This window comes from Hippocampus comes, unplaced genomic scaffold (genome assembly GCF_001891065.2).
Source record: "Hippocampus comes isolate QL1 unplaced genomic scaffold, H_comes_QL1_v1.1 scaffold150, whole genome shotgun sequence".
Taxonomy (NCBI): Eukaryota; Metazoa; Chordata; class Actinopteri; order Syngnathiformes; family Syngnathidae; genus Hippocampus; species Hippocampus comes.
In genome coordinates, this window is record NW_017805496.1 from 874,612 (window position 1) to 880,611 (window position 6,000).

The following is a 6,000-nucleotide window of genomic DNA, read 5'->3' on the forward strand; positions in this document are numbered from 1 at the left end:
AGCTTGGTGACCAAAAAAATATTGCGTGAAACTGAAATCATCCTTCCCAGGCAATATACATTCATTTGTCTCCATCCCCGTGAGGGATTTGTTTGTTTGGTTTTAAGTAAATACGGGAAATGATGGGAGGTGATTAATGCCTTACTGAAGCTCAGCCGTGTCGAGCCTCAGGAAAGACGTCTGTTTCTCAACTAAAAAAAAAAGGAACAGGTTGGAGGGATGCTTGAGTATCACTCTTGAGCATTAATTAGAGTTTGCTCGTGCAACACTGTTGTAATTCAGATGTCGAGCAGGCGTTATCATCATCATCATCTCGTCATCTTACTCGTTCTGTCAGGAACTGCATGGAAAAAAAAATCTAACTTTGAGGATGGCATGCGACCCCACTATTATTAGTACCGGTATACACAATATATGAAATCCATGAAAAAAGATGATTCCAAATTGCAATAGTTGCCACTGATTTGAGTTGACGACACTTGAATGTTAGCCTCCAAAATGCACGGATTTTCAAATGACGCAGCGTAAACACATATTCACAAAGAAGCAGCCGGCCGGGTCCAGCAGGTCACGCAAACGCTTTCCAGAGTACACAAGCAGAAATACTTACACAGCGCTCAGAAGTGACACTGGGTTAAACAAACACTTAACTGCTCTGTCTGCCCCGCGGTCAACAGCGGCGGCGGGGCGGCCTTGTCACTAGCTCAGCCGCACTTTTTAATTATACTCCGATTGATTGCTCCTCACGTCGATAAGGCATTTAAGCGGCTTAATCCTTGTTGCGTTAACATGGAACAATGCGCACCTTCTGCGGGGCGAGGCACTGTTGGCGGCCCGCTGCATTTCTAACTGGCTGCCCTTTTTAAGAAATGCTGATTGAGAGACAAAATTGATCGAGGACGGATGGGGGGGGCTCGCGGGGCTTCGAAATTGCAGAAACTTTCTATTTTGCTGAAACGATACGAACAAAACAACCTCGACTGTATGATTCTCTCGATGCCATTTAAAGCTCGTTTATACGTTACCGAGTTGTTTTGAAGCGCGAAAGACTTGCTGCATCCCTTTCCCATCATACTGAAGTTGTTCGTAGATCGTCGTCGTTGGTGGCGACCTGTGTAGCTCCAGCCCATGAATGTGAAGCACCCTTGGGTGGACGCGTCCCTTCAGGCGAAGAGGAGCACAGTGAGGATGGACAGGGAGCTCCCGGGCTACCGCTCAACCTGACCGCAACCGTTGCTGTCCAGCTGACTGACGCTAGGTTAATTGACTGAACCCACCCCCCCTGCAGCCCACCACTCATTGCGCTGATTGCCAGACGCTCGTTGTCCGCCATCCATACCGATCTGTGGAAAGCAAATGCTTGTGGAAATGCTCGGGGGAGCCTTGGTCATATTAAATGGTTTCGCTTGTGTTAGAGTGCAGATTTAATCAGTGGAAAACGACTTGTTTTTCTTGACACCGCAGCCAAAAAGCATGCGGGGGCAGAAGCAAACATTGAAAATATGCTGCACGCTTTCTGCCAAAACACAGCGGAACATACAGGATAAGAATACAATTTATACGGATTTGAGATGAATGTTGTATATTTTCAACAAAGTATAAGAAGTGCTGACAATATTCACGATGCTCTAAAGGGTTGAATCTCATTGGCTGCAGTTCGGCTTTGAAATGTTTTGTCAATTCACTTTGTCCAGGTGTTCGCCGTTGCTCCTTGATGCTACATCGAGTCGAGCCCCGTCATCAATCATCCACACCCACATTGATACCGAAGAACAATTTTGAATCTTCACTTCACCTACCAGGCATGGATTTGGAATGTGGGTGGAGCCCAAAGTACCTGGAGAAGATCCACCCAAGGCCATTTACCGTAGTTTCTGGACTACAAAACACGGCTGATGAGCTTCACCGTGCAGCAGTGCAGCTTTGGAAAACCAGTTTGTCACGCGTCGTGAGCCGGGCGGGCCGCACAGACTTCGGTCAGCGAGGAGATGTCGCTCCGCGGCCGGACTTGCTGTCCCCGTTGCCAGCGATGATGGGAGACGAGCGTCGCACTTCGAAGATGGATGTATTTATGGCACTCGTTCCCTATGCACGTGACACTGAACTAAAGATGCTTATTTTTGTTGTATCGTATATTGATGCTCGATCTATACTCTCTCCTGCACAGCTTTCACCTTTCTCTCGTGCGGGCGCACTCCAACTGTAAATAGCTGATGAATATTCAGTCTGAGGGCGGACTCTGGCAGGTTCATTGGTCCACTGCAACGTGTTGAGTAATTTTATTGGTCGGATGTAATGAGATTAAGGGTTAATGTATTGGTGGCTTGACGCTCGTCAGTAATAATTCCTTAATAAACCGCAATAAAAGCCGCAGGGTTCAAAACCCGGGGGGAAAAAAGTAGCGGTGTATAGTCCGGAAATACAAAAAATGTTATCTTGAATGTATTCATGAAATTTCCTCGGATAAAATGGTCTTGGATTGTAGAGAGGAAAAGCTGAAAAGCTTTTCCAGGATTGCATGCTGCTGGTGGAACAGGATTTATTTTTTTTGCTGGATGGGGAGCAAAAGTTCAGAAAAAAACGATTTGGCTTGACAAAGCCAAACTTGGAATGACAGTGGCCATCACACTTTGGAAACAAACGGACACGGCAAATAAAGTAAACAACTAAAATATTTATTCACCGGAGAATGTTTTACAGCAAACTCACAACACGGTCTTCAAGTCAAATGACACTTAATCCTTCGAGTACAAGAACAGCAAACGCACCGGGTGAATTTTTCCAGTGTGTTTGTCAATCAAAAACGTGAAGAAAAGCAACGATTTCCAAAGCTCCTTCGTTTTTTTTTTTTTTTTTTTTTCTCCTCTAGTTAGACATAATGGAGCAACACAGTGTTTTTGTGTGTGTGTGTGTGTGTGTGTGTGTGTGTGTGTGTGTGTGTGTGTGTGTGTGTGAAAATGAATCGAGAACAACCTTTTCTCTTACGCTGCATTTTGATTTGTTTTTTCTTCCTCTCTTTTTTTCATGTGTACAGTCTATTTTGTCAAACTATCATTTCCCCCCCTCCCCAAATCACGTTTGTCAGTGCAGTGAATCGTCAGTCGACGCGGATTTCAGTGTACAAGACATACAGACTAGCCTAATTCATAAAGTTGACCTAAAAACAGTGACGAGGAAAAAAAAAAGGGTTAAGGCAAACATAGAAAAATAAAGAGCAGTTGAAAACAATATACAACTCGCTTCTCATACTGGACTCAAAACACTCCTAAGAAGCTGTAGTTCATGAGAATTATTCACATTAGTCTTACATACTTTACAGAAGCCTTCACTTTACAATCTATTTACATAGTAAATGCGCAGAGAAATCAAAGTCGTCACCAAAAGGAACACGTTATGCATGAACACAATAGTCGTTAGAAAACGGTATCATTTCGTCATACCGGCAGTATGTAAAAACATTTACACACAGACTTGCAACGTGTTTACAGTAGCTTTTTTTTTTTCCATCTTTTTTTTTTTTAACGTTTCATATCAAATAAATCAATGGCACGCGCGGAAAAAGTGTTTTTAGTGATCTTTTTACAAATGTCCGCCTTCGACCGCTGTGTTGGACGTGACTGAGGACAGACACCATGAATGTCTTTCGTTTTTCATTTCGCTGCCCAGTTAATGGATTGTGTTTTTACAAAAGTGGCAGCGAGGAAGGGAAGATACACGGCGATACGCTCCTATGAGACGCAAACAGATGCCACGGCGAACGGACGAGACAAGGTCACCGTGGCCGAGAACTAAAAGCGCCGGCGCACCACTCTGCAGGCCGCCGTCCCCCTCCGGAGGCACGATGACACCGCCGATCACAAGATGACCCGTCAGGATTCACAAGCCCAACACGGGGAAGGTCAGAAAGAAGGCAAATTGGGGAGTTTACACAATGCACATGCCGTTCTGTCTCGCTTTGTGTCCAATTTTGGTCACTTCATCATAAACACTTCATAACTGAACCAATGAAATATCTGGGAGGTGTTCGGCTGAATTTATCACAATAAATAAATAAATAAATAAAAACGAGATTCATAAAGTCATTTTTGGCAGGTCTACCAGCACAAACTAGTGATAAATACAGTAACTACTTTCATCATTTTATCGCTTGGTATTTTGCATATACAAAGATCATTTCAACGGTTTCATTGCTAAGAATGTATTCAATTCATGTAATGGTAACTACCGTAGTTTGTAGCCGCGCACCGCTTCAATTGCTAAATGGGGGTCCTACCAAATGTTTAACCATCAATGAGGCCTTTGACTATATGAAGGTCAAATGTTCAATTTCTTCCGTTGATCTGTTGATCGAAGTTGGGGCAAAGGAATGAGCATGTGTCAGCATGATGTATCGCGTACATTACACGTGGAACAACTGTCTTTGGAAAGAGAATCATGTTCCAACCGTACACCTTCTCTTCAATGATTCAATAGGTTGTGGTACCATATTCACTGCAAAAAACAATTAAAAAAAAAATCGTTGAGTGAACAAGCCTACAAAATGTAACGTTGGACAATTCAGCAAAAATATACATTTCGCTCCTGTGAAAATTAGCTTTCCTGCAGCTTCACCAAAGAGCTCAGACAAGGAATTATCCCTTGTTGAAGCCACTTGCAGACCTCCTCTGTGCATGCGTGAGAATCGAGCTCGAGAGAATCTTCGGGGAAAAAAAGAGAGGCGACCAAATGAGCGAATTTGAATGACAACAGTATACAGTGTCGCGTGTGTCTCGCGGTATGCCATGAACCAGTCGATCGCAGTTCGTTTTGGTGCCAACAAATTGCTAGCTCGGCTGTGCTAACGTATCTGCCATCAGTGTCAATCATTTCGATTTGAAAGTTGTTCCAACTTGAATTACTTTTTCATTCCCCCTCCAAAGAAATACAAGCAAAATTTTTGACACTGTTGTCGCCAGTAACTTGATGAGTTCAAGGATCATCAGTAAAACTAATGATATCCATTCAGTTCGAAAAAGTGTCCTGAATTTGCGTCATTTGGCCAAAAGGTGACCAGGTCCGACAGAATCCGAAATATGTTTTTCATTTCCGTGGCTGTCCTTATATGTAAAACTGAGAATACGGTGATGGGAATCCATCTTACTTTTTTTTTTGGGGGGGTGGTGGGGGGGGGGGTTGGTATAACAAATATTACTGACGGCGACAGCCTCAAAGTGTGATGAAAGGGACACTCAAGTCCTCTCAAGACAAACATCAGTTTGATGGAGAACAGGACAGGAGTGACGATGGGGTGAGAACATGTGTAGTGTTGCGGAAAGAGCGCTGACATTTTCCGTCTTAATGAGCCTGACCGTCTGTAAACACGTTCGACACACGGCGACCTGCTGGCATACTCCAATCCAGACGACCGGGCCTTTAATTATCTCCCTTTCCCCTTTTTAATGTCTTGCCGTCATTGCGTGTGCGCCGTACGGCGAAGAGCTCAGCGGCCTTGGGAATGACAGAACAATCTGACCAACAACGACGTCCGACAATTTAATCAATGTCGATAGCGCCGCTGCGGGCTTTCGTGGCACACCATCGCACTGCGGAATGATTTGACAGTCGGAGAGGAGCACCGATGCCGAAGAAAGAGATCACAGACGTGAAAACCAAGACTCATTAAAAGCCTGTAGGCTGCTTACGCATCCTTGTGCACGTATTTGTCAAGTACTTTTGTGAAAGAAAAAAAAAATAGAATTGTTTTGCGGGTTTGTTTTTTTTTTCCAAAAAATATGTGCACATTGCATTTGAAAGTGCTTTACGTAAGAAGCTATGATGTAAAAACTTTGAAAATTAGTCCAACGAAAACAATGTGATGCAGGTTAAGATCATGTCATGTCAGCGCAGTGTTAATTTGTCATACCAATCGACAGTAGAATTATTTTTATTCATTATTTGCATAGCTTGGATTTTAGCTGGGATAATTGTTGCAGCTATCAGCCAAAAAAAAAAAAGATTTGT